The following is a 24,446-nucleotide window of genomic DNA, read 5'->3' on the forward strand; positions in this document are numbered from 1 at the left end:
GAGCTATTCTGTTGAAAACAGTAATATATTTGTAGGCTGCATTTATACTTTTTGGATTCCACTTATTCTTTAATTTTTCATCAAACATTTGTCTATCACATATTTCAGGCTATTTGAATATGTAACCTTCTTATTAGTGATAGATAACTCAGCCAATTTACTCCTTATATTTTCTTTTGCAGCCTGTTTAGCTTCATGCCTATTTTTAAAAGTTCTGAGCCAAATGTGTGATATCTATGTTATATGCAAGTAGGATCTTAGCACAGCATTAAATTCTTTTTTTATTTCTTTTAATTAATTAATTAATTTTTTTTTAATTTTTTTTTTTCTAGGCGGAGTTAGACAGTGAGAGAGAGAGACAGAGAGTTATAGACAGTGAAAGAGAGACAGAGAGAAAGGTCTTCCTTCAGTTGGTTCACTACCCTAATGGCCGCTACAGCCGGCACTGCGCTGATCCGAAGCCAGGAGCCGGGTACTTCTTCCTGGTCTCCCATGCGGGTGCAGGGTACCATCCTCCACTGCCTTCCCGGGCCACAGCAGAGAGCTAGACTGGAAGAGGAGCAAGGGGGACTAGTACCCGCTGCCCCAACTGGGATTAGAACCTGGGGAGCCAGCGCCGCAGGCGGAGAATTAGCCAAGTGAGCCACAGCGCCAGCCAACACAGCATTAAATTCTAACATCGATTAGTGACCACAATGGTCAACCTAATCATCAATTTTTGGGTGAGAGTTCTTGGAATACATATCTATACATATATAAAATATGTACTACTGGCTCCAAGCTAAAATGAAGGTTGTCATAGAAACAGCAAATGAAGAGTCAAATCTGACAAAGTGGAAAAAAAAAAAAAAACACCAGACACCATCTTTGGAAATGTCATGAAATAGGACTGGCTATGTGGGAATAAAATAACTATATTTTAAATACCTTAAATAACTATATTTTAATTAAAATAACTATATTTTAAATTTAAATTATATTTAAAATTAAATTTATTTTTTGTGTGTGTGTTTTTTTTACTTTTATTTAATGAATATAAATTTCCAAAGTACGACTCATGTGTTACAATGGCTTCCCCCCCAAAACGTCCCTCCCACCCGCAACCCTCCCCTTTCCCACTCCCTCTCCCCTTCCATTCACATCAAGATTCATTTTCGATTCTCTTTATATACAGAAGATCAGTTTAGCATACATTAAGTAAAGATTTCAACAGTTTGCTCCCACACAGAAACATAAAGTGAAAAATAATAGATGAGTTTTTAAATGATGATGAAATCAGATCAGACCTATTGTCATGTTTAATCCCAGTGAGAGTCAAGTTGGGAATTGCTAATTTCTTCTTTTTTTTTTTTTTAACAGAAGATCAGTTTAGTATACATTAAGTAAAGATTTCAACAGTTTGCACCCCCATAGAAACACAAAGTGAAATATACTGTTTGAGTACTTGTTATAGCATTAAGCCTCAATGTACAGTACATTAAGGACAGAGAACATACATGAGGAGCACAGTGACTCCTGTTGTTGACTTAACAAATTGATACTCTTGTTTATGGCATCAGTAATCTCCCTATGCACCAGTCTTGAGTTTCCAAGGCTATGGAAGCCCCTTGAGTTCTCCGACTCTTATCTTGTTTAGGCAAGGTCATAGTCAAAGTGGAGGTTCTCTCCTCCCTTCAGAGAAAGGTCTTCTTTGAAGACCTGTTCTTTCCACTGGGATCTCACTCACAGAGATCTTTCATTTAGTTTTTTTTTTTTTTGCCAGAGTGTCTTGGCTTTCCATGCCTGAAATACTCTCATGGGCATTTCAGCCAGATCCGAATGCCTTTAGGGCTGATTCTGAGGCCAGAGTGCTGTTTAGGACATCTGCCATTCTATGAGTCTACTGAGTATCTCGCTTCCCATGTTGGATCACTCTCCCCTTTATTTATTCTATCGGTTAGTATTAGCAGGTACTAAACTTGTTTATGTGCTCCCTTTGACTCTTAGTCCTTTCATTATGATCAATTGTGAACTGAAATTGATCACTTGGACTAGTGAGATGGCATTGGTACATGCCACCTTGATGGGATTAAATTGGAGTCCCCTGGTATGTTTCTAACTCTACCATTTGGGGCAAGTGAGCTTGAGCATGTCCCAAATTGTACATCTCTTCCCTCTCTTATCCCCACTCTTATGTTAAACAGGGATCACATTTCAGTTAAATTTCAACACTTAAGAATAACTGTGTATAAATTACAGAATTAAACCAGTCATATTAAGTAGAACAGACAAAAAAAAACTACTAAGAGGGATAATGTATTAAGTTGTTCATTAACAGTCAAATAATTATATTTTAAATTTAACTATATAGTAAATTATACCATTTTGTCAGATTGTACTCGAAGATGGAACTGAACACCCCAAACTCTGGGATTAAGATTTTTATATATATATATTTTTATTTGACAGGTAGAGTTATAGACAGTGAGAGAAACAGAGAGAAAGGTCTTCCTTCCGTTGGTTCACTCCCCAAATGGCCGCTACGGCCGGCACTGCGCCAATCTGAAGTCAGGAGCCAGGAGCTTCTTCCTGGTCTCCCATGTGGGTGCAGGGGCCCAAGTACTTGGGCCATCCTCCACTGCCCTCCTGGGACATAGCAGAGAGCTGGACTGGAAGAGGAACAACTGGGACTAGAACCCGGCACCCATATGTGATGCTGGTGCCGTAGGCAGAGGACTAACCAAGTGAGACATGGCGCCAGCCCCCCCAAACTATACTTTCAAAAACGTAGTTGTTGGCTTTGGAGCCAGTGATAAGATGGAATATAAATAGGTATTGTTTAATTGTGAATGTTTAGAAAACAATTTAGTTTAAAACTAAAGTACGTGTCTTTTATCAGATGGTATTTCCATTGATTGTTTAATGGAGTAAGAATACAAACCATTTCATGCGTTTCAGGTCTCAATATGTCACAATTAATGAGACCTATCACAGAATCATCTAGTGCCATCACCAATAATGGAACTCACTGCAGAAATGTCCAGTGCTTTTAGCAGTCTGTTTCTCAATCTTCACTAGTTTTCCAAATGCATTGGAAATTGTTTTGAATTTCATATTTTGGGTTTCTTATTTTTGCTTTCGTGGTGATTGTAATTAAGACTGTTGCAGGCCAGCGCTATTCCGCCTGTGGCACTGGCATCCCATATGGGCGCCGGGTGCTAGTCCCTGTTGCTCCTCTTCCACTCCAGCTCTCTGCTGTGGCCTGGGAGGGTAGTGGAGGATGGCCCAAGTGCTTGGGCTCTGCACCCATGTGGGAGACCAGAAGAAGGATTCCTGGCTTTGGATTGGTGCAGCACCGGCCATAGCGGCCATTTGGGGAGTGAACCAACGGAAGGAAGACTTTTCTCTCTGTCTCTCTCTCTCACTGTCTATGACTCTACCTGTCAAATAAAATAATAAATAAATAAAAATTTTAAAAAAAGACTGTTGCAGATATCCATTAAGGATCTTAAAGTGACTTAGTACTACTTTATATTCATCAAGTTTCCTAAAAATAAAAATCAAGAATTATAGTAATATAAATCAATCTTTATTGCTACCCCATTATTATGACATTTGTAAGATAAAAGTAAATGCAACAGAGAGTTCATTTAAATTTTAGTTCACTGCAAATACCTTTTTTTTTTTTTTTTGGACAGGCAGAGTGGACAGTGAGGAGAGAGACAGAGAGAAAGGTCTTCTTTTGCTGTTGGTTCACCTTCCAATGGCCGCCGCGGCCAGTGCACTGCGCTGCCGATGGCAGGAGCCAGGTACTTCTCCTGGTCTCCCATGGGGTGCAGGGCCCAAGCACTTGGGCCATCCTCCACTGCACTCCCTGGCCACAGCAGAGGGCTGGCCTGGAAGAGGGGCAACCGGAACAGAATCCGGCGCCCCGACCGGGACTAGAACCCGGTGTGCTGGCGCTGCAAGGCAGAGGATTAGCCTAGTGAGCCACGGAGCTGGCTGCAAATACCTTCATACCTGAAACTTAAGGATCATTAAAAGAAATTGCCTTTCCAAATTTTTATGTATTCGTTTTGATAGATAGGCAAATATTTACCTTTCTTATCACTAGTTCTTTCTTAATTATCCTTAAAAATTATACTTTCAACCCTAATCCAACCCACAGTGGAATAGAGTAAATTTGAAATTTAACTCTTCTAGTTTGTGCCAGATGACTGTAGCTGAATGTTTAAAACATATGGTATGGGCCGCACTGCGGCTCACTAGGCTAATCCTCCGCCTGTGGCGCCAGCACACCAGGTTCTAGTCCTGGTTGGGGCGCCAGGTACTAGTCCTGGTTGCTCCTCTTCCAGTCCAGCTCTCTGCTGTACCCTGGGAAGGCAGTGGAGGATGGCCCATGTGCTTGGGCCCTGCACCCACGTGGGAGACCAGGAGGAAGCACCTGGCTCCTGGCTTTGGATCGGCGCAGCGTGCTGGCCGTAGCAGCCATTTGCGGGGTGAACCAACAGAAGGAAGACCTTTCTCTCTGTCTCTCTCTCTCACTGTCTAACTCCGCCTGTCAAATTAAAAAAAAATATGGTACAATAACTCTGTGGCCCTAAAATACTCTGTTCATTCTCCAATACCACAAACAAAAAATAAAGAATACTTCTGACATACAAAGATGTCCTTCTCAGAGTAAAAGGGTCAAATACTGCTGCCTATTTGGAAATAAATCACAATTGATTTTTTTTGTTAAAAAGTTTAACTTTTATTTTTATTTTTCCTTTTGTGTTCATATGCACACACATATACATCCCCCAAGCTGTCAAAAAGCATCAGATTGCCTGATCTACACAATGCATTTTAAAATCTTTTGAGAAACAGAAAGACATTTGCTCCAGGCACTGACTTCATCATCACCTTCATAAACAACAAGGATAAAGCCAACCTATGGTATTAAAATCAAAGAGAGAAGATCATGATACTTTGAAGATGGCTAAAAGAGTTTTATTTATCTAGTTTCACTTGTGTTCATTTTTCAAGCCAAAATATTTTGCAGTTGGGAAAATCAATTATTTTTTACTGTGACCACACCTAAGTGATACCAAAAAGGATATGATTATCTATCAAGAGGTTTATAAAATACAAACGTTCTAAGATTTATTTCTAAATAAATTATACAGTTTGATCAAAATATTTTTATCACTAATGTGAAGATGCTATCTTTGGTATTTAATAGCAACTTTAATTATTGTGTTCTTTGTGAACCATAACTACAATATTAATTTTACCTAGATGCATCCTGAGTAAAAAATAGATTGGGAATTTAGGAGGTTTTTCTATGATACATTCGAATCTCATGCTATAAGATCTCATCCTTCAAATGCTGTGAGAGACAGTGCTATTATAACCACTAAACTCACTTTTAGTTTGTCATCATAGCTAGCAAGAAATTACATCACAATGATTATTTTTCTAGATCCATTATTATCTATATAGAAATAGATATATAAATATACCTATATTTATATAGATAAATAAAATTTTAGTTGAGATACAGTCCAATTGTGTTTTTAAGTTTAAAGTAAAATTTAAATGACTTTGGAGGAGTTAAACACAATCTGTAACTAGTCAACAAAATGGAATAGGATTACTCCTTCAGAAGCTGTGACTAAGTGAAATGCAAGGTAAGTGGGTTTCTGTAGTATTGAATTATTGAACAAGTAATTCAAGGCCCTAGAGTCAAGGGGGTAGAATGATATTATCTTTTTTCATGGATTCTGAGATGGCCATTCGTTCATTCATATGGCAAAGTGAATGTACAAAGGGTTTACTTTCAAAGTGAATAAAATAACCCTTGATGTGTTGCCTGCCATTAAAGATTCCCATTGCATACTTCACCTTACCTACTTTTCATTGTAACACTTTCACGTTATCACAAGTAGCATTATGTCACCAAGACAAACCAATTCCCTTCATGTAAATGTAAAACAACATGTTTGCTGTAAGATATTTCCATCAATGTCAGGGACATACAAGGGAAGTCTCACCAGTCTGCCTTGTCATTTACTTATAGAAAAGTGAAATGAAATGTTCTTTCAGAATCCAATTGAATACTCTGCCCACTGTTTCATTTAGCTTGTTGAATTTGCTCATAAACTCATCATTGACACTATTCTACAGGCAGTACATGCCAGCTCTTTCATTAGAAACCAACTGAAAAGAACCTAAAACGGTAGCGAGAGATGATACACCAATTCTCTTCAGCAAAGGATAAAACCATTCTGTTTCTAAGAGGAGCTGACATAAAAGATACATCCATGTCTTACTTTTACCTAATGACTTGGGTTCCTCTATTTAGCAGTTATTTCTGTAACTGAACCATCAAGCAGTTGCACTGTCTAGTAGAAAGACAGATTTTAGAGATCTATATTGAGGTCGGCAGCTACCAACCTATATTTTGATTTTTGTTAGGTTACTTACCTTGGGCCTTTGTTTCTACATCTGTAAAACAGGGGACTCTGCATGGATGCTGATAAAGGTCCTATTAGCTGTATCATTTTTTTTAACCATGGTTGAGGTTTCACTCTTTGCTGATGTTTTGTCTTATTCTGATAATTACAGACTATGATATACTCTTAAAGAAACTGACATGGGTTTTCTTTTTCAATTTTCTCAACTTTATGAAATAATTAATATGATCCTGTATTTGCAATCAGGCTAAGAATATCCTACAGTAACAGAAAGTCCCCTGTAGATCACCTTTGCGATCTCTTCCTGTTTACTCTTCTGCCTCGCTGTTCTCCCCAGTCATGGTCCTGATCACATACTCTGTTAACAGTTGCTCACTGATGCCTATTACCACTCCCTTACAGCAAATGTTTCCTTAAAATCCCTTGGAAAGTCACAAAGAAAAGTACATTAATTAAGAGCACTGCTGAAGAACATTCATCAAACTTTGCAATGGCCTTCCAGTTTAATAGCCCAAGACTTCTCCTCTGACCACACAGATGTGTTTTCTGCTCTAAAAACTGAAGCAATGGTGACACAGAACAGTTATGACCACATATCAAAATAGTCATTACAAAATAAACCCTGTCTCTGATGGAACTTTTCTACTTCCAAGGAACTATTTCATTGTTCAGACAGACTGTGGAACAGATAATTTTCACCTCCTTCCTCCAAACCACAAGAACATCACTATCATCTGGAAAGCATCTTAAGCCACCATTATGAGACCTGATGGTGTCTAAATGAACATGATAGGTACTTTGTGAACTCACAAGCTATAGAAATCAATAAGTGTCCAGCATAGAGGAGTCCTGCAATTGATTTTTCCAGGAGAGAGTCAATTTGTAACTTCAGGAGAGGCATAGACACCAAGGAGGTCATAAACATGCTGGAGATTTTAAAAAGGAAATCACAGGAGCATGGAAAATGCTGCACTGCACTTCTAGATGATGTGGTACCTTAAACAAATAGGGTCTTAGATCGATGACGCTTTCAGGAGTGGTTAAAGGGAAAAGCAATTGAGAAATACTAGGCAGCTCCTACAGTGCTCTGGGCTTGGAAAAGGAGACCTCTCTCCAAAGTACACTGAAAGGGGATTAATAAAGTGTTTCTGAGGATTTTGCACTTAAATATGTTCCATTATTTTTCTGAGGATAAGAATATGCAGCAGAGTCATTATTTCCACCTTGCAAGAAATGTCAAATTAAACCAGTTATTCAGTAAGCTCTCTGAGTATTATCAAAGGCTGGGTACTCTTATAAGGTGCAATGACAGTATGATGTAAAAGACAATATGTGCCCTCCACAAGGTTACATCAAAGTAAAGTGGGAAGAGGCTATGGACACATCTCAAACACAACTAATCTCTCCTATAACCCACTCTCTGACAGTAACTTTTCTGTGTTACTGGACAATCTTGCCTTTAAAATGGTACTGTTTACCCTTTATCTGAAATATTCCTTTATTTCCACCTGATTACTTTTATACTTTGTGCAAGTTCATAAAAAAGTTCTACTTTAGTCAAAAGATAAATAATACAAACATTAAAATGTCCTGTAAAATTTTATTTTGGGGGGACTTGTGCTGTGGTGCAGCAGGTTAAAGCCCCACGTGAAGTGCTGGCATCCCATTTGGGTGATGGCCCATGCCCCAGCTGCTCCACTTCCAATCCAGCTCCCTGCTAATGCGCCTGGGAAAGCAGTGGAGGATGGCCGAAGTGGTTGGACCCCTGCACCCTTGGGGAAGAAGCTCTGACTCCTGGATTCAGATCGACTCAACTCCGGCCATTGCTGCCATCTGGGGAGTTAACTAGCAGATGGAAGACCTCTTTTGTCTTTACCTCTCTCTGTAACTCTGTCTTTCAAAATAAATAAAGTAAATCTTTTAAAAATTTTATCTATTTTTAGTTCTAAATTCTTCAAAGAACGACAAAGTAGAATCATGAATATCAAGTAAAACTGGATTCTGATGAGATAGGGTCAAAAGTGGAATTTTAGGGGTCAATGAACCACACTTTATAAACTTTAGTATCAGTTGTAAAAGACCTGGTGATTTTAAATCACCAAATGCAAAAGCCCAGATAATGCTAGAAAAAATGTGCAAATCACACCCCTTGTGTGACACAAATTAAATTTTAGTCTATGATATTTACTTTTGCTTATGGAATGTCACTTTAGAATGAAATTTAGACCTATCATCTTATGAGGTTTTGAGGAAGTTTTGAGGCTTCTTACTTTGTTTAGTTATACTTTGAATGTTATATCTTCCAAGAAGTAATTTTGAGAATCCTTTTCAATTAATGATTTGAGTTGAAGGGACATAGAATTGTAGGAAAATGTTCATCTCTTTCTAAACCATATATGTGTCCATTACATGGAATGCAATTGAAAATGTGTAGAATTTGAAGTGGGATATTATCCTACTAAATAAAATTATCTTCTTGGTAAGTATTTAGGAAATGCATGTATATGTGTATATATACATATATATACACATATATGTATGTGTATGTATGTACACACACACACAATGAAAGCTGCCCTTATATTAGGTCATGGAACTGACCTTGAGTCTGAGTTTTACCTGTGTCCCAACCACTATAAAACCTCATGGGTTTCAAGACCTTTGTTTTAGAGCAATATTATTTTTAAAACAAAAATCTCACTTAGTGATTTTGTTACTTAGCAATTTTCTACTCGGTGTTGAAAATATTCTACCACTCATTGACCAATGTTAGAAGTCTAAAGTAACTCAACTGATTGGATTTCCAAAATATGGATCTATTTCAGAAAGCTGAAGACACATATTAAATTATTTTCAGTTGTTATTAACTTACCTCTTATTAGACAGATTTCTGCCTCCAATATACTCATTCCATAGAGAAAACAGAAATATACTGCCCGGGTTTAATTAACCAAAATGATACTTTGTAAATATGTCTAGTATGATGAAGAACTTGGAAGCAAATTTAAGCCAGTGGGTAAAGTTAAAATCCCCAAGAACCAGTCATACAACAGAATTTAGAGCACACCTTCAAATACTCACGGGTAAAGTGATTAGAATTGGATGGAGTGACACTATCAACACACTCAGCACTGTCACAGCTAAAACCTTCATCATCTGATCCCTGCACAGAGGAGCAGAGTGAGGAGCCGCGAACTTCTTCAAACTTCCCCTTTAAAATTCCACTCATAGCTGCAGCACTGTCACATGTACCTGTAACAGGAACAGGAGCAATGGAGCGTTGAAATATTTGACCTCTGATTGTGTAGCCAAGGTCTCAGAGTCTTTTTAAGGGCTGTATTTTTGTTGTTGTTGTTTTGAGCCACACACACTACACTATCATATCCATGCAGAAATTATTCTTTCCATAATGTTAAAAAGCACTGAAAACACTCTACCCTGGTTCACTGTTACTTTCATTCTTACTCTTAAAATGTATCTTATATGAAAAAAATTAAGAATGTGGAATAAGCATGCTGAACAAAAAATATGCTGCAGTGTTTTGAAATGTCAAAACAGGAGCCAAATACATTTATTTCATTTATTTGATTTGTTCTAGTAAATCGTGTACTGTCATTGACAGAGCCAGAGTTCAGAATAAAATAGATCACTCACTTGCATGCTGTCATACCGAGAGCATACTGATTAGGGTATGTCTATCTTGCCTGGGATTTCTTTTTACTCAGGTACAAAAGCAACTACTTTCCTGAGGCTCTTTGTCCATCAAAAATCAAATTGGCTGCTAGGAATGGCTATACCTGCAGAATTTAGATGCATTATCATGTTTCTAGTCAATTCATCAGAGCTACAGGGAATACTCAAGTCCTATGCCAAGGATATTGGCTGAACAGATTTTATACATAGCAAACCACAGTCCCTAAGCCTTTTCCCGGAAAAAATATTAATTTAACTCTCTTCACTATCTGTATCAACCTGGTTAGTGAAAGCCAGTCTGATGTAGTTTCATATATTTAAAAATTATTAATGTTAATTTAGGTGAATCAATAAACTTCTGAGGATAATAATTTCTTCATAGCTATAAAACAATAGTTACAGTGATCAGACATTGCAAACACAAATTCCTACAGCACCAAGAAGTCTTTGTGAGTAAATAGGGTCAGACAAATAAAATCACGAAGTCAATCCTAGTTGTCTACTGCTATTTGTAATAAAGGATCTAAGAATTACTTGAAAGTATAAACACAATGATAAAAGGCCTCAGAATCTAGGAGAAAGTAGTGTGAACTGTGGTGCCCAGGCCAAAGAGTGAAACTGCTACATAGGTTCAGGTCATTTTGGCCCCATGCTTTCCAATTCAGTCTACTCTGAATCTGATCAGTGCTCCATTCATATACAGAATGGCCTCTACACCATTAGATTTCATATTCTTTCCCTTAGTAATTTCGTTTATAAAGTTAAAGGAGCAAATTTTAGATTATAGGATTGTAACTTAAATTCCACTTGGACTGACCCTCTAAGATAGAAAGAGAATGATTAAGATTTGTAGCTTGGAGGAGTTAACAGACCAAGGTATCAAAACATTCTTTGCTCTGCACACGAAATGCTTTTCACTAGAGCTGCATCAGTTTGGGGGGAAGGGCAATGAGAGAGAGTGAATCTTATTTCACAAGACACTTTTATAATATATGCTACCAAAAAGAAGTAAAGCATTAAGCCTTTGAACTCCAGCATGGCAGTCCCATTTATACCTTTCCAGTAGCAAGGATCAAATCTAACCAGAGTGACATTTTTGAAGATGGTAGCAACCTTGGGACTACCATTCCTGATTGCACTCCTCATAGACCTCATACTTCTCTTTGATTTTGGTAGTTATATTTCACTGGTGGCATATTTGTTCCAGGTCCTTCTACTGACCGGCTATCTCTGTTTTCATATTTTTTGTGAGATCCAAGAGGACTGAATAGGGAGAAACTGTGCTGACCTCAGCCACAGAATGATGCCAGAAAAACAAAGGAAAAACTATATTCCCAGGGAAGTGATTGAGAGAAATTTCCAGTGGAGGATGGATAAAACAGACAAGAGACTCCACGTAGCAGTGAGAAGAAAGGACATGGCTGGCTCCTGACTGGGAAGTGTCATTTTCACAGGGCAAGCTGAGAGGAGGCTGCCATGACCACCATCACTGGGGGCTTTGACTGAGGGAGGATTCCATGTTCCTCACAGGCCTCAAGTCTGGTCTGGGAGCTGGCAGGGTTCTGGACAACTATTTGCTCAGTGAAGGGAACCAGGCACCTCTCTCTTCTCCCATGAAAGCGCCAACTCAGCCTGCTGTGGTGGAGCTGCAGCTGAATTCTCTCCCAATTCTGGGAACAGCGGGCAGTTCTGCTTTTGCTGGAGGCCACCAGTGGTGGGGCAGCTTACAGGGTGGAGAGTGGACTCCCTGCACCCTGTGACTGTAGGAGTTCCAGGCATACGCCAAGGAGTAGAGAGGGTCACAGGTTGTGGATGGATTCCTATGCATCCACCCAATCTGGCTACAATACTCAAAGCTCCCTAAATACTGGGGACAGGTCTTGCAGAGGGATCGGGGGACACACTGAGGAGTGGGTTGTTGATCTGAATGGTGTTAATGTCTAGTAGGTGGGGTGCACTGGCATTGCAAACTCACTCTAGGCTAAGAATCATCTTGTTCACAATGCACAGAAAAGGGCTGGGACTATGAATAGGATAGCTGGCTCCAACAGCCTGTCCTCCCACTCACTGTACAGAAGTACTCCACCATGTCCAACTTGGATGTCACACTGGCCTCATGCTACACACACATACGGTGGCCACACCTCCCTGGCCCCACCTAACACATACCTCTGTTACTCAAGGGTAAACCCTCTGTACTTTACTGAGCCCAAGCCACATTCCCAGGAATAAAACCTTCCATAAAGAACAAAAATAAAATTAAAAAAAAAAAAACAGAGAAAAGACAGAAAAGGATATCTTCTAGAGAATATGATAATAAGAGATTCCACAGATGCACAAAAAATAATGTAGAAACACAAGAAACATGAGCAAGGAAGACAATATCTCTCCTCAAAAAGAAAACAATGATACGCTAATATTGGACTGAGAAGAAGGGGAGATTAACAAAAAGTGCCTGAAAATTAATTCAAAAGAATGATCATAAGGTTACTCAAAAAAAACAGAGAAACAGTTAAATGAAATACAGAAGTTGATACAATTCATAGATGAGAAATTCTTCAAAGAGTTAGAGACATTTAAAAAAGAAATATTAGAAATGAAGCATCAGGTAAGCCAAATAAAAATAGAGTGTTATCTGTATTTTTTTTTTAATTTTTGCGTACTCATGTCCCTAGCTGGTACACGGTTTTGGCTTCCAACAGATCTGCCTCTACTTTGTTGTATCCTGTCAGCCTCACCCCTGAACAGAATGATTTGGACTTTTTTTTCAGAGATTTTGAATATCCTTGTTGGTCATTTAGGCCATTCCTTGGAAAAGAGGTCTATTTGCCTACTCTTTATCTGAGGGTCAGTTATTATTTATTCAGTAAACATCTACTGAGATTACATCACATCCCAGTGACTATGGTAGTTCCAGGGAAAGATAAAGAGTCAACTTAGAGGCCAGTGATGCTGCTCACTAGGCTAATCCTCCGCCTGCGGTGCCGGCACACTGGGTTCTAGTCCCAGTCGGGGCGCCAGATTCTGTCCCAGTTGCTCCTCTTCCAGGCCAGCTCTCTGCTATGGCCCAAGAGTGCCGAGGAGGATGGCCCAAGTCCTTGGGCCCTGCACCCGCATGGGAGACTAGGAGGAAGCACCTGGCTCCTGGCTTCAGATTGGCAAAATGCGTCGGCCACAGCAGCCATTGGGGGGTGAACCAATGGAAAAGGAAGACCTTTCTCTCTGTTTACTCTGTCAAAAAAAAAAAAAAAAAAAAGAATCAACTTAGAGAAACAATTCCTTACTCTAATGGTGCTACTTAGCTCACTGGTAAAAGGAATAGGTAAACAATAAACTACTAAATAAATAAAAATAAATAAAATACATAATATTTCAAATGGATGTAAATTCTATGAAGAAAAATAATTGGTTATGTGATGTAGTGACTATATGGTTGATGAAGAAAGAACATTAAACTTTAAATTGACTGGTGAGCAAAAGCCACAGTGAGGTTGCAAAGACATCAAAGATGTAAGTGGCTGGCATTTTAGGTTTGTGAGGGAAAAGCAGCTCAGGACAAAAGGCTGGTGTGTACCAGGGCTCTCAGAGTGGCACAGTGGGTGATAAACCAATAGCTGTCCAGGGCTAGATTGGGTGAAGGCTTGAAGGACTTTGGCTATTTCTCTGAGATGGAAACCACTGCAGGGCTTTAGTGGTGTAATGAGAAGACACTGCTGTGTTGTCAAAGGATGATCACTAGCTTGATGTTTCCAAAGGAAACAAATGGCATCTAATAAAGAAAAGGAGGATTTGATGGGAGAGGAGAAAAGTATAAAATTTTGGAAAATACCAAGAGGATTTGGTGGTTCACATATGCAGTTGAAATCAGAAAACTTGACCAGACTGGCTGAAAGGCCTGTGAGAGCATTTCAGGCATGGAAAGCTAAGACTGTGGCAAAAAATATCCTACACGGAGGATCTCTATGGACCTCAGTGGAAAGAAAGGGCCATCAAAGAAGGATGTACTTTTCTCTGAAGGGAGGAGAGAACATCCACTTTGCTTATAGCCATGTCCAAATACTGATGGAGTCTAGAGTCACAGAAGGCTTCTAATAGTCTTGGCAGCCCATGGCAAGAGCCTTGGATGGTCACTGACATCATAAATAAGAGTGTTAATTGTTAAAGGAACAACAGTAGTCACTGTGCACTTACCTCCATCCTTAGTGAGTTGTGCTATGAGAATTGACTGCAAATCTTGTTCTCAAACTGTACTCTATATGTTGTGTGTTTGTGTGTGTGTGTATGTGTGTGTGTTTGCAAACTGTTGAAATCTGTGCTTAACATGGTTGGTCCTCTGTATATAAAATCAAACTAAAAATGAACCATAATGAAGAAGGGGATGGGAGGGAGAAAAGGAGGTGGGAGGGTGGGAATGAGGGAAAGAACCACTATATTCATGAAGTTGTACCTATGAAAAATGCATTCATTAAATAAAAACTTTAAAAAAAACCTGATCAGTAAGAGGGCTAAAGAGTTCAAGGTCAACAGTGTCTTTGGGGAGTGAGAAGAGCATCTCCAGCCCCAGAGTTACTATATTTGATGAAGGTATAAGCATCATCTGCCTGATTTCAAATAGGACCAATTTTGGGACTATGTATCGTTGTGTAGCTCCTTTGGCAAAAAAACATTCACAATGAAAAATTAAACTTTTTTTTTTGACAGGCAGAGTGGACAGTGAGAGAGAGAGACAGAAAGAAGGGTCTTCCCTTGCCGTTGGTTCACCCTCCAGTGGCCGCTGTGGCTGCCGCGCTGTGGCTAGTGCACCACGTTGATCCGAAGCCAGGAGCCAGGTACTTCTCCTGGTCTCCCATGGGGTGCAGGGCCCAAGGACTTGGGCCATCCTCCACTGCCTTCCCGGGCCACAGCAGAGATCTGGACTGGAAGAGGAGTAACCGGGACAGAATCTGGCACCCCAACTGGGACTAGAACCCAGTGTGCCGGCGCTGCAAGGTGGAGGATTAGCCTATTGAGCCACAACGCCGGCCCAAAAAATTAAACTTTCTTTACTTTAAAGTAATACTTTTTTTTTAAATTTAGTAGAGAAAAGCAATATACAAATAAAGGTTATTATCAAGGATTTATTTATTCATGGGAAAATGGAGCTACAGTACTAATATCTAACTTATCCACCATCTTCTCCAGATTACTTATTCAATATTTTTAAAAAGTCAAATACAACATGACTACTTGCTACTGTAGAGATTATAGATTGACTCTGGTGTGACCTTATTTGAAAGTTGAGTAGTGTCCAACTTAAAAGCTTACTCGGAGACTTAGTGGAAGCTTGATTTAGTTAGAGATGGTTTGGTCTTCAAGCAACTTGTGGAGGTTCTAAAAGTATTGTAGAAATATTCAGACTGAATACTGTTGTTTATTTTTTAAATGTTGTTGTATCATGTTTATCAGTTATAGGAAACTATGGAAATCATTGAATGAAAAATATTTAATAAAATATTTAATTGATTCTTTTTTCAATGTCAATACTTTTGTCGATTTGTTGTATTTGTTCACATTTATTCTTCTGCACCCTGAAAACTCTGAAGATTCTTGCCCAGTCATTAGTGAAAGGTTGAACTATGTGATTAGACATCTGTGGAAATACAAAAATAGGGCAGAGAAGAATATTCCAAAGTCTAGCAGACTCAGAGGGACAGGAGGGAAGAGAGAAATTTTCTTGATTTTTTTATACTACTTTGTTTTCACCCGTCTGATTCCATTTTAGTGCACTCTCCTTATATTACCACCATTGCAATGTTGTAATTATTTCCATGGCAACAGAAACAAGCTCACACAGGAGCAGCTAAGTTGTGAGAGAGATTAAGAGCCTATTCTCATTCAGATGTCTCCATTAATGAAAGGGAAGGGCACGTAGCTAAAGGACCAGACAATTCTTATGAATGTTCTTTATTGAGTTTGTCTCATTCATGTATTCAAGTGAAAACTATCCTAAAAACATTAAAATCATCCTGGAATACAGAAATATGCCTTTTTTGAGAGTACATGACTGAGAGAAATTGTTTATAAGCAGATATAGATACAGATGACTTAATTCACATTTTTCTAGCATACAATTATAGTGTTTGTTGTATATTTGTTGGAAGTCTTTGGAGAGATGATTAAGTCATGAGGGCTGCTTACTGAGAGTGCGCACCCAACTGCCAAATGATGCTAAGAGGAGGATAGCTGTCTTGAAGGCTGGCACTGACTAGGCAGGCACTGAATTGGTCAGCACTTGGATCTCTGACATCATCTTGAATTGTGAGCAATAAATTTCTGTGGTTTATAAGTAATATAATCCATGGTATTGTGTTTTAGCAGCCTGAATGGACCAAGACAAAAAGTCATCAGAATTTGAATTAAAATATTCAAAATGATGATTTAGTAATTTTAATATAAACCTAGACACTCAAAAGAGGTTGGAGATTGTTAGCATTTAAAAGTAGCCATACAAATTCTAAGTTATTAATTTTTATGCTCAATTTATGATGTTATAATGAGAAGTAGCTGGATTAGTTACTTACTCAGAGCATATCACTTAAACCTATAAATACAAAAATCAAATTCACCAATTTGATGGAAGAACTATTTTAACTGTTGGGTACATTGATCTTTGTGCAAGTGGAAGTTGTTTTTCTAAAAATAACAGAATGTAGAGCTTAGATATCTCTCTCCAAGAACCTTAAGTGTCACCAGGTTAAGTTTTACAGAATAAAATATTCACTGGTTCAGAATTTTATGATTCTGGGACACCTGAATGCCATACCAGAGTCCAAATATACTGAATAGTTACCCTTTACCACTAGATAAATATTTTTATATTCCTCATCCCACCACTCAATGCAAACACACTTGTCATTTAGGTGAGATATAACCATGGGATTGGGTGGACTATCAGAGATTAACTGGCAAAAACTAGAACAAGAATGGGAGCAAGCATTAGAGCTAGAGACAGATGAAGAATAAATATAAGAAAGATGAATGTAGATTGACCAATTCGGGGAAATGGGTGGAAAGTAGAACAATAGGAAAAAGATTTTGATAAATGGATGGAAGGAAACCCCTCAATGGAAAAAGGACAATTTGGCAATTTGAGAGGTCTAGGCACTAACTATATTTTAATCAAGAATTTAATCATAGGTGATCAAAAAGTATAAGAAACTTGTTTGGGTTAAAGAGTCTAGAAAGATGCTAATTCAGAAGACAATGAAGTTTGGTACATTTCCCTTTGGGTTAAAAGGTAAATGGGAATAAGTGATTAAATCTGAACCTGTGGTGCTATCTGGATACCCCACTCCCACCCAACTAAAAAACATCTGTTAATTTCTGTTAATGGAAATTTTCTTTCTTTCCTTTTTTTTTACAGGCAGAGTTAGACAGTGAGAGAGAGAGAGAGACAGAGAGAAAGGTCTTCCTTCCCTTGGCTTACCCCTGAAATGGCTGCTATGGCCAGTGTGCTGCACCAATCTGAAGCCAGGAGCCAGGAGCTTCCTCCTGGTCTCCCGTGTGGGTGCAGGGCCCAAGCACTTGGGCCATCCTCCACTGCCTTCCCGGGCCACAGCAGAGGGTTGGACTGGAAGAGGAGCAACCAGGACAGAACCGGTGCCCCAAAACATCTGTTAATTGAAATTTAACATGTGAGGCTACAACAGGAAAAACTGTGGAAGCAAAAAAACCAACCAGCACTATTACTACTAATTTTCTTTTATGTATAGGGAAGTAGTAATGTGCACTGCAGTCAAATCAATGTAAGATAATCATAAAAATACCCTGGGGAAAGGGCTTAAAATATATACAAAATCCCAGGACCCAGCAGGAATTACTGGTGTGATAAAAGACTGGTAACTCCCAAAAACCTGGTTCCGTGATTTCCTCAATAGGATTGCTTGAGCAAGTTAATTTAATTTTTCAAAGAAGGATGCTGGGGCTATGTAGGAAATCTCCAGAGGTCTGGTTTGATTTACAGCACCTTGAGGTTGATTTCCAGGGTATGTTCCCTCCCTTATCCAGTGACCATGTTCTGCCAAAAGCCTACCAAACACTCCAAGATGGAATGTGAGTTGATTAACACCATACAAGGAGTCTTCAGAATGTTCATGTGAAAATACTTATTATGGGGCTGGCATTGTGGCAGAGCAGATAAAGCCACTGCCTGGGATGCTGGCATCCCATTTGGACTGTAGATGGAGTTCAAGATGCTCCACTTCTGATCCCGCTCTCTGCTAACGTCCTGAGAAAAGCAGTAGAAGGTGGCCCAGGTGCTTGGCCCTCTGCATCTAGGTGGGAGACCCGAATAAGCTCTCAGTTCCTGGCTTTGGCCTTGCCCCCAGCCCTGGACATTGGAAACATCTGGGAGAATCTCTCTCTCTCTCTCTGTAACTCTGAGTTTCAAATAAATGAATACATAAATATTTTTAAAGAAATGAATATTTGGAAAAAACTATGATGGATTTCAAAAACTTTTACACCAAAAATAAACTTAGCTTCTGATTCAATTTCCCATAAGCTAATTGAATTATCCTCATATATGTAGTTTTTGTTCTTATTTCTTTCAGCTAGAGAGAGAGAGAAAGAGAGAGATCTCCCATCCACTGATTCATTCCCCAAGTTCCGCAGTAGCTAAAGCTGAACCATGCTGAGAACAGAAGTCAGGAATGAAAATCTGGGTTTCCTATGTGTGTGGCAGGGATCCAACTCTTTGAGCCATCACCTGCTGATTCCCAGGGTACACATTAGGAAGAAGCCAAAACTGGGAATGGAGTTGGAACTCAAACCCAGGTACACCAACTTGAGAAGTGGGCATCTTCATTCCTGCATCAAATGCCTACCAATATATTTATGATGTAATATTTATGTATAATACCTCTACTTGTAACATGACATATCACATTTTCATCAATATTTTCTAAAACCATGTGTTTTGTCTTATGTTTTTGTATTTGTTTTTAATGTTATCCATTATTTCATTGAGTAGCTATGCCACATATATAACCAAACCTCTAAATGGATATGCTTGGCTTATTTTTAGATATTCATTATTATATATCAAGTAAAATCAACATTTTCTTTCATGTATATTTGTTTACCTCTGATTATATCTTTAGGATAAATTCCTAGAAGTGCTGAGCTTTCTATATCCGTTGCCAAATTGACTGCCAAGATGGTTCTGGGAATTTAAACGTATCTCTTTAATTGAACACCAGGATATTTTACCCCATTCTTGACAATATTGTGACACCGCCATTTTTTAAATATTTTTCTGAGTTTTTCAGCTACTTAAAAGTTAATAATTATTGTAAATATATGGATAGTGCTACCATATGCCAGGAACTACTCTTGCACTTTACATACGAGAATACTTCAAAGGTTCATAGAAAGTGGAATTAAAATAGAAGTTTATTTTTGGGCAAAATATGTTTAAATCCATAAAACAAAGAGTATTCAAAAAGTTCACAGAATATAAGTATTTTGAACTAAAAATTATACATTGACTTCAAATTATTTTTGGACCAAGATAAACTTATTATTCAACTTCATTTTTCAATTGTCTTTTTGAAGTAACTTCACCTGTAGCAGTCAGAATTGTAAACTGGCTCCTAAGATCATCTGCTTCTGATATATATATGCCCTGTGCCCTCTATAACCCAAAGACTGTTCAAATATCATTCCCATGATTACATTCACATTGTATAACACAAAGGGATTTCACATATCAGTTAGGGTCCCAAACCAGTGGCCTGATAGGGAGATTATCAATATAGGCTGACCTAATTGCATGAACCCTTTACATCAGGGTCCAGAAGTCAGCTCTTCATGATGAAGAATTCGAAGATAGATTTTCTGTGTGTGAGGTCAGAAGAGGACCATGTGACAAGAAATGTACACAACTTCCAGTAAATGACAGCAGCCCCCAGCCAACAACAAGGAGGAAACAGCCACCTCAGTTCTATGGTCAGAACAGTCTGCATTCAGCCAACAACCAAAATTAGCTTATGAGTAGATTATCCTTGAGATAAAATAGACAAACGATCAGCCAAGTAGGCAGATACTGAGCAAAAACAAAAAAACAAAAACTTGCTATACTGGTCAAGACTCTAGATGGCAAAAAAGTGTCCTACATGAAGGACCTCTTTGAGTGAGACCCTGTGGAAAGAAGTGGTGATCAAAGAAGGAAGTATTTTTCTCTGAAGGGAGGAGAGAACTTCCACTTTGCTTATGACCTTGTCTAAATACTGACAGAGTCTGTGGATTCAAAAGGCTTCCATAGCCTTGGCACTTCATGTCAAGAGCCTCAGTGATCACTGACGTCATACATAAGTGTTAATTATTACATTAACATCAGAAGTCACTGTGCACTAACTTCCCATACAGGACCTCTGTCCTCAAAGAGTTGTGAATAGTAAAACTTGTTCTCAAAGGTTTACTTTGTTTTAGTGTATTAAGTGAAGGATATTCTTATGTCCCATAAGTTATAGTTATGTCTAAGTGCTCACAAAAGATGTATCATTCTTGACGTCTTCTTTAAAGTTAATTAAGTTTCTCAAAAAAAGATGAATGCTTAAAAAAAAGTGAAATCAGCCGGATCTGCATGCCTTAAGGGCTGATTCTGAGGCCAGAGTGCTGCTTAGGACATCTGCCATTCTATGGGTCTGCTGTGTATCTCACTTCCCATGTTGGATCATTCTCTCCCTTTTCTTTTTCTTTTTTATTTTTTTTTATTCTATCAGCTAGTATTTGCAGACACTATTCTTGTTTATGTGATCCCTTAAAAGCCCATGAGACTATTTCAGGCATGGAAAGCCAAGACACTCTGGGGGAAAAAAAAAACCTAAATGAAAGATCTCTGTGAGTGAGATCCCAGTGGAAAGAGCAGGTCATCAAAGAAGGAGGTACTTTCTCTGAAGGGAGGAGAGAACTTCCACTTTGACCATGGCCTTGTCTAAATATGATCAGAGTCAGTGAACTCAGGGGGCTTCCATAGCCTTGGCAGCTCATGACAAGAGCCTAGGGTGATTACTGATGCCATAAACAAGAGTGTCAATTTGTTAAGTCAACAACAGGAGTCAGTGTGCACTTACTCCTCATGTAGGATCTCTGTCCTTAGTGTGCTGTACATTGAGATTTAATGCTATAACTAGTACTCAAACAGTATTTTTCACTTTATGTTTCTGTGTGGCAGCAAACTGTTGAAATCTTTACTTAATATATGCTAAACTGATCTTCTGTATATAAAGAGAATTGAAAATGAATCTTGATGTGAATGGAAGGGGAGAGGGAGTGGGAAAGGGGAGGGTTGTGGGTGGGAGGGCCGTTATGGGGGGGAAGCCATTGTAATCCATAAGCTGTACTTTGGAAATTTATATTCATTAAATAAAAGTTAAAAAAAAGTGAAATCAACTTCAAGATGCAATGAATTGTAAAAGCCCTGTCTCAACTGTTGAGAAACAGATTTTTTTTCATACAATTTGTTGAACTCTTTCTTAGTATAGAGTTAATCTTCTTGTATAAAGTTAATTCAAAATAGATCTTAGTTAAAAATAAGACTGGGAATAGGAGAGTGAGGAGGAAGAGGGGTGGGAATGTGGGTGTGAGCGTGGGTATGTTGGGAAGAATCACTATGTTCTTAAAGTTGTATTGATGAAATGCATGAAGTTAGTATTTCTTAAATAAAAGGTTTCTTTGGGAAAAAGACTTCAGATGGTTAAGATTATGAGTAAATAAATGATAATAAACTTAAGTTGTTAACTCTGTAGTAACTTGTTACACCGATACAGAAAACGAACATAATATTAACTCATTTAATTTTCATCATAATCACAGCATGTGGCCATTATTACTATCATTTATGGATAGAAATTGAAACACACAGGAGTTAGGTGAGGAAGCCAAGATCATAGAGTTGATTAGTTCTAGAGTCAGAATTCAAATTTAGGCACTGGAGCACTTGAATCTAGACTATAATCACATTCTTCCTCACTGTTTGAAATTGCCTTTCCTTGAACACAGTACTTGGGCTTAAGACTTTTCCCTATGTACTTTCTTCTTATATTTTTTGTTGTGTGTATGCATTGTGTGATTACCTAGGTTATTAAATTTTATTTTTATTGGTAAAACATATATAAATATTGTATTTTACATTAAGTTTGCAAAAGAAAGAGGGTATGGACATTCTATGCCTAGGTGTCTTCACAAAGTTTGATAATTTATTGGACTTTCTAACCATTCATAACATTCTATGTTTTTTGCTTAGTGAATAAAATGTCTTTCTTTTTAAAAAATAAAGACAATAATAATGTTGCTGAGCTTGTTCTTTGTGCTAGAAACCCAATTATTTGAATACATTATCTCATCTGTACTTACAATGATTCTGAATTATGACTTGCTTTTCATCATTGAGCAACATGAAGCTTAGGAGGCAAGTAACTTATATGCATTGATAAAGGTAATAAGTAACTTAGCTGGAATTAAAACCCAGCTTGTCTCACTCCATAGACTGTGTCTTCTTTCTAACACAACTTTGTGTTGGTTTCCTAGCTAATTCCTTAACAGATTGTGAGCATTTCAAAAATGGGGTTTCTTCTTATTCAGAGTTTTAAGAGATGTTTGGTAAATAATCAAAACTTTTGAAATAGAAACTAAGGTAAATGGAGGGCAAGATAAGACATCAAAGAATTAGTTTTCAAATTTCTTTTTATAGAATAAGTTTAAACAAAATGGAATCATAATTTTAGATGTAGTAATTCTTTTTTTAAACTTTTATTTAATAAATATAAATTTCCAAAGTATGGAAACTTATGGATTACAATGGCTTTTTTACCCTATAACTTCCCTCCCACCCGCAACCCTCCCATCTCCTGCACCCTCTCCCATTCCATTCACATCAAGATTCATTTTCAATTACCTTTATATACAGAAGATCAATTTAGTATATATTAAGTAAAGATTTCAGCAGTTTGCACCCACACAGAAACACAAAGTGTAAAGTACTGTTTGAGTACTAGTTATAGCAGGATGTAATAATTCTTTGGACAGCAAATATTTTTCACAAGTATACATGATACTTTTGAGAAGTATAAGAGCAAAACAACACAAAGGATCAGTGAAAGGACAAGCTGGTTTTATTGAAAAAAAAGGATACACCATTTGTCCAACTAACCAATAAAAAGGAGAAGACCCAAATCAATACAGTCATAGATGAAAAAGGCAACGTATCAACACATACCACAGAAATAAAAAGAATCATCAGGAATTACTACAAAGAGCTATATGCCAACAAATTGGAAAACCTAGAATAAATGGATAGATTTCTGGCGACATACAATCTACCAAAATTAAGTCATGAAGAAATAGAAAACTGAAACCAACCAATAAACAAGACAGAGACTGAATCAGTAATAATCACCCTGCCAACAAATAAAAGCCCAGGACCTGATGGCTTCACTGCTGAATTCTACCAGACATCTAAAGAAGAACTAATTCCAATTCTTCTCAAGCAATTCAAAACAATTGAAAAGGAGGGAAACCTCCCAAACTCCTTTTATGAAGCCTACATCACCTTAATTCCTAATCCAAAAAAAGATACAACAGAGAAAGAGAACTATGGACCAATACACTGATGAACATAAATCTAAACATCCTCAACAAAATATTAGTGAACGGAACCCAACAACACATCAGAAAGATCATTCACTTGGATCAAGTCAGATTTGTCCTTGGTATGCAGGGATGGTTCAACATTTGCAAATCAATAAATGTGATACATCATATTAACAAACTGAAGAACAAGAACAAGAACCATATGATTATCTCAATAGATGCAGAGAAAGTATTTGATAATGCACAACAATCTTTCATGACGAAAACCTTACTCAAATTTGGTATAGAAGGAACATTCCTCAACACATTCAAGACAATTTATGACAAATGCATGGCCAGTATCTTATTGAATGTGGAAAAGTTGGAAGCATTCCCCCTAAGATCCAGAGACAGACAAGGATGCCCACTCTCACCATTGCTATTCAATATTGTCCTCAATGTTTTAGCTAGAGTCCTTAGGCAAGGAAAATAAATCAAAGGGAAAAAATTGGGAAGGAGGAAGCCAAATTATCCCTATTTGCAGTTGACATGGTTCTTTTTTTTTCAATATTTATTTTAGTTATTTGAAAAGAGTTACAGAGAGAAGGAGGGAGGGAGGGAGAGAAGAAGAGAAGGAGAGAAGGAGGGAGAAGGAGAGGGAGAGGGAGACAGAGAGAGAAAGAAGTCTTTCATCCCCTGGTTCAC

At 38.0% G+C, this 24,446-nt stretch overlaps 1 protein-coding gene across 2 annotated transcripts in view; it reads right to left on the bottom strand.

Annotated features, from left to right (window-relative positions):
• The window catches only part of CSRNP3 (cysteine and serine rich nuclear protein 3), a 236,277-nt gene that overhangs the window by 195,514 nt on the left and 16,317 nt on the right, over positions 1–24,446 (bottom strand). For both annotated transcript variants that reach the window (XM_051848553.2, XM_008258688.4), the window contains exon 2: positions 9,519–9,689. The gene's annotated coding sequence lies outside the window, so the exon portion shown is untranslated. The remainder of the gene's footprint in view (positions 1–9,518; positions 9,690–24,446) is intronic.

This window comes from Oryctolagus cuniculus, chromosome 3, assembly GCF_964237555.1.
Source record: "Oryctolagus cuniculus chromosome 3, mOryCun1.1, whole genome shotgun sequence".
Taxonomy (NCBI): domain Eukaryota; kingdom Metazoa; phylum Chordata; class Mammalia; order Lagomorpha; family Leporidae; genus Oryctolagus; species Oryctolagus cuniculus.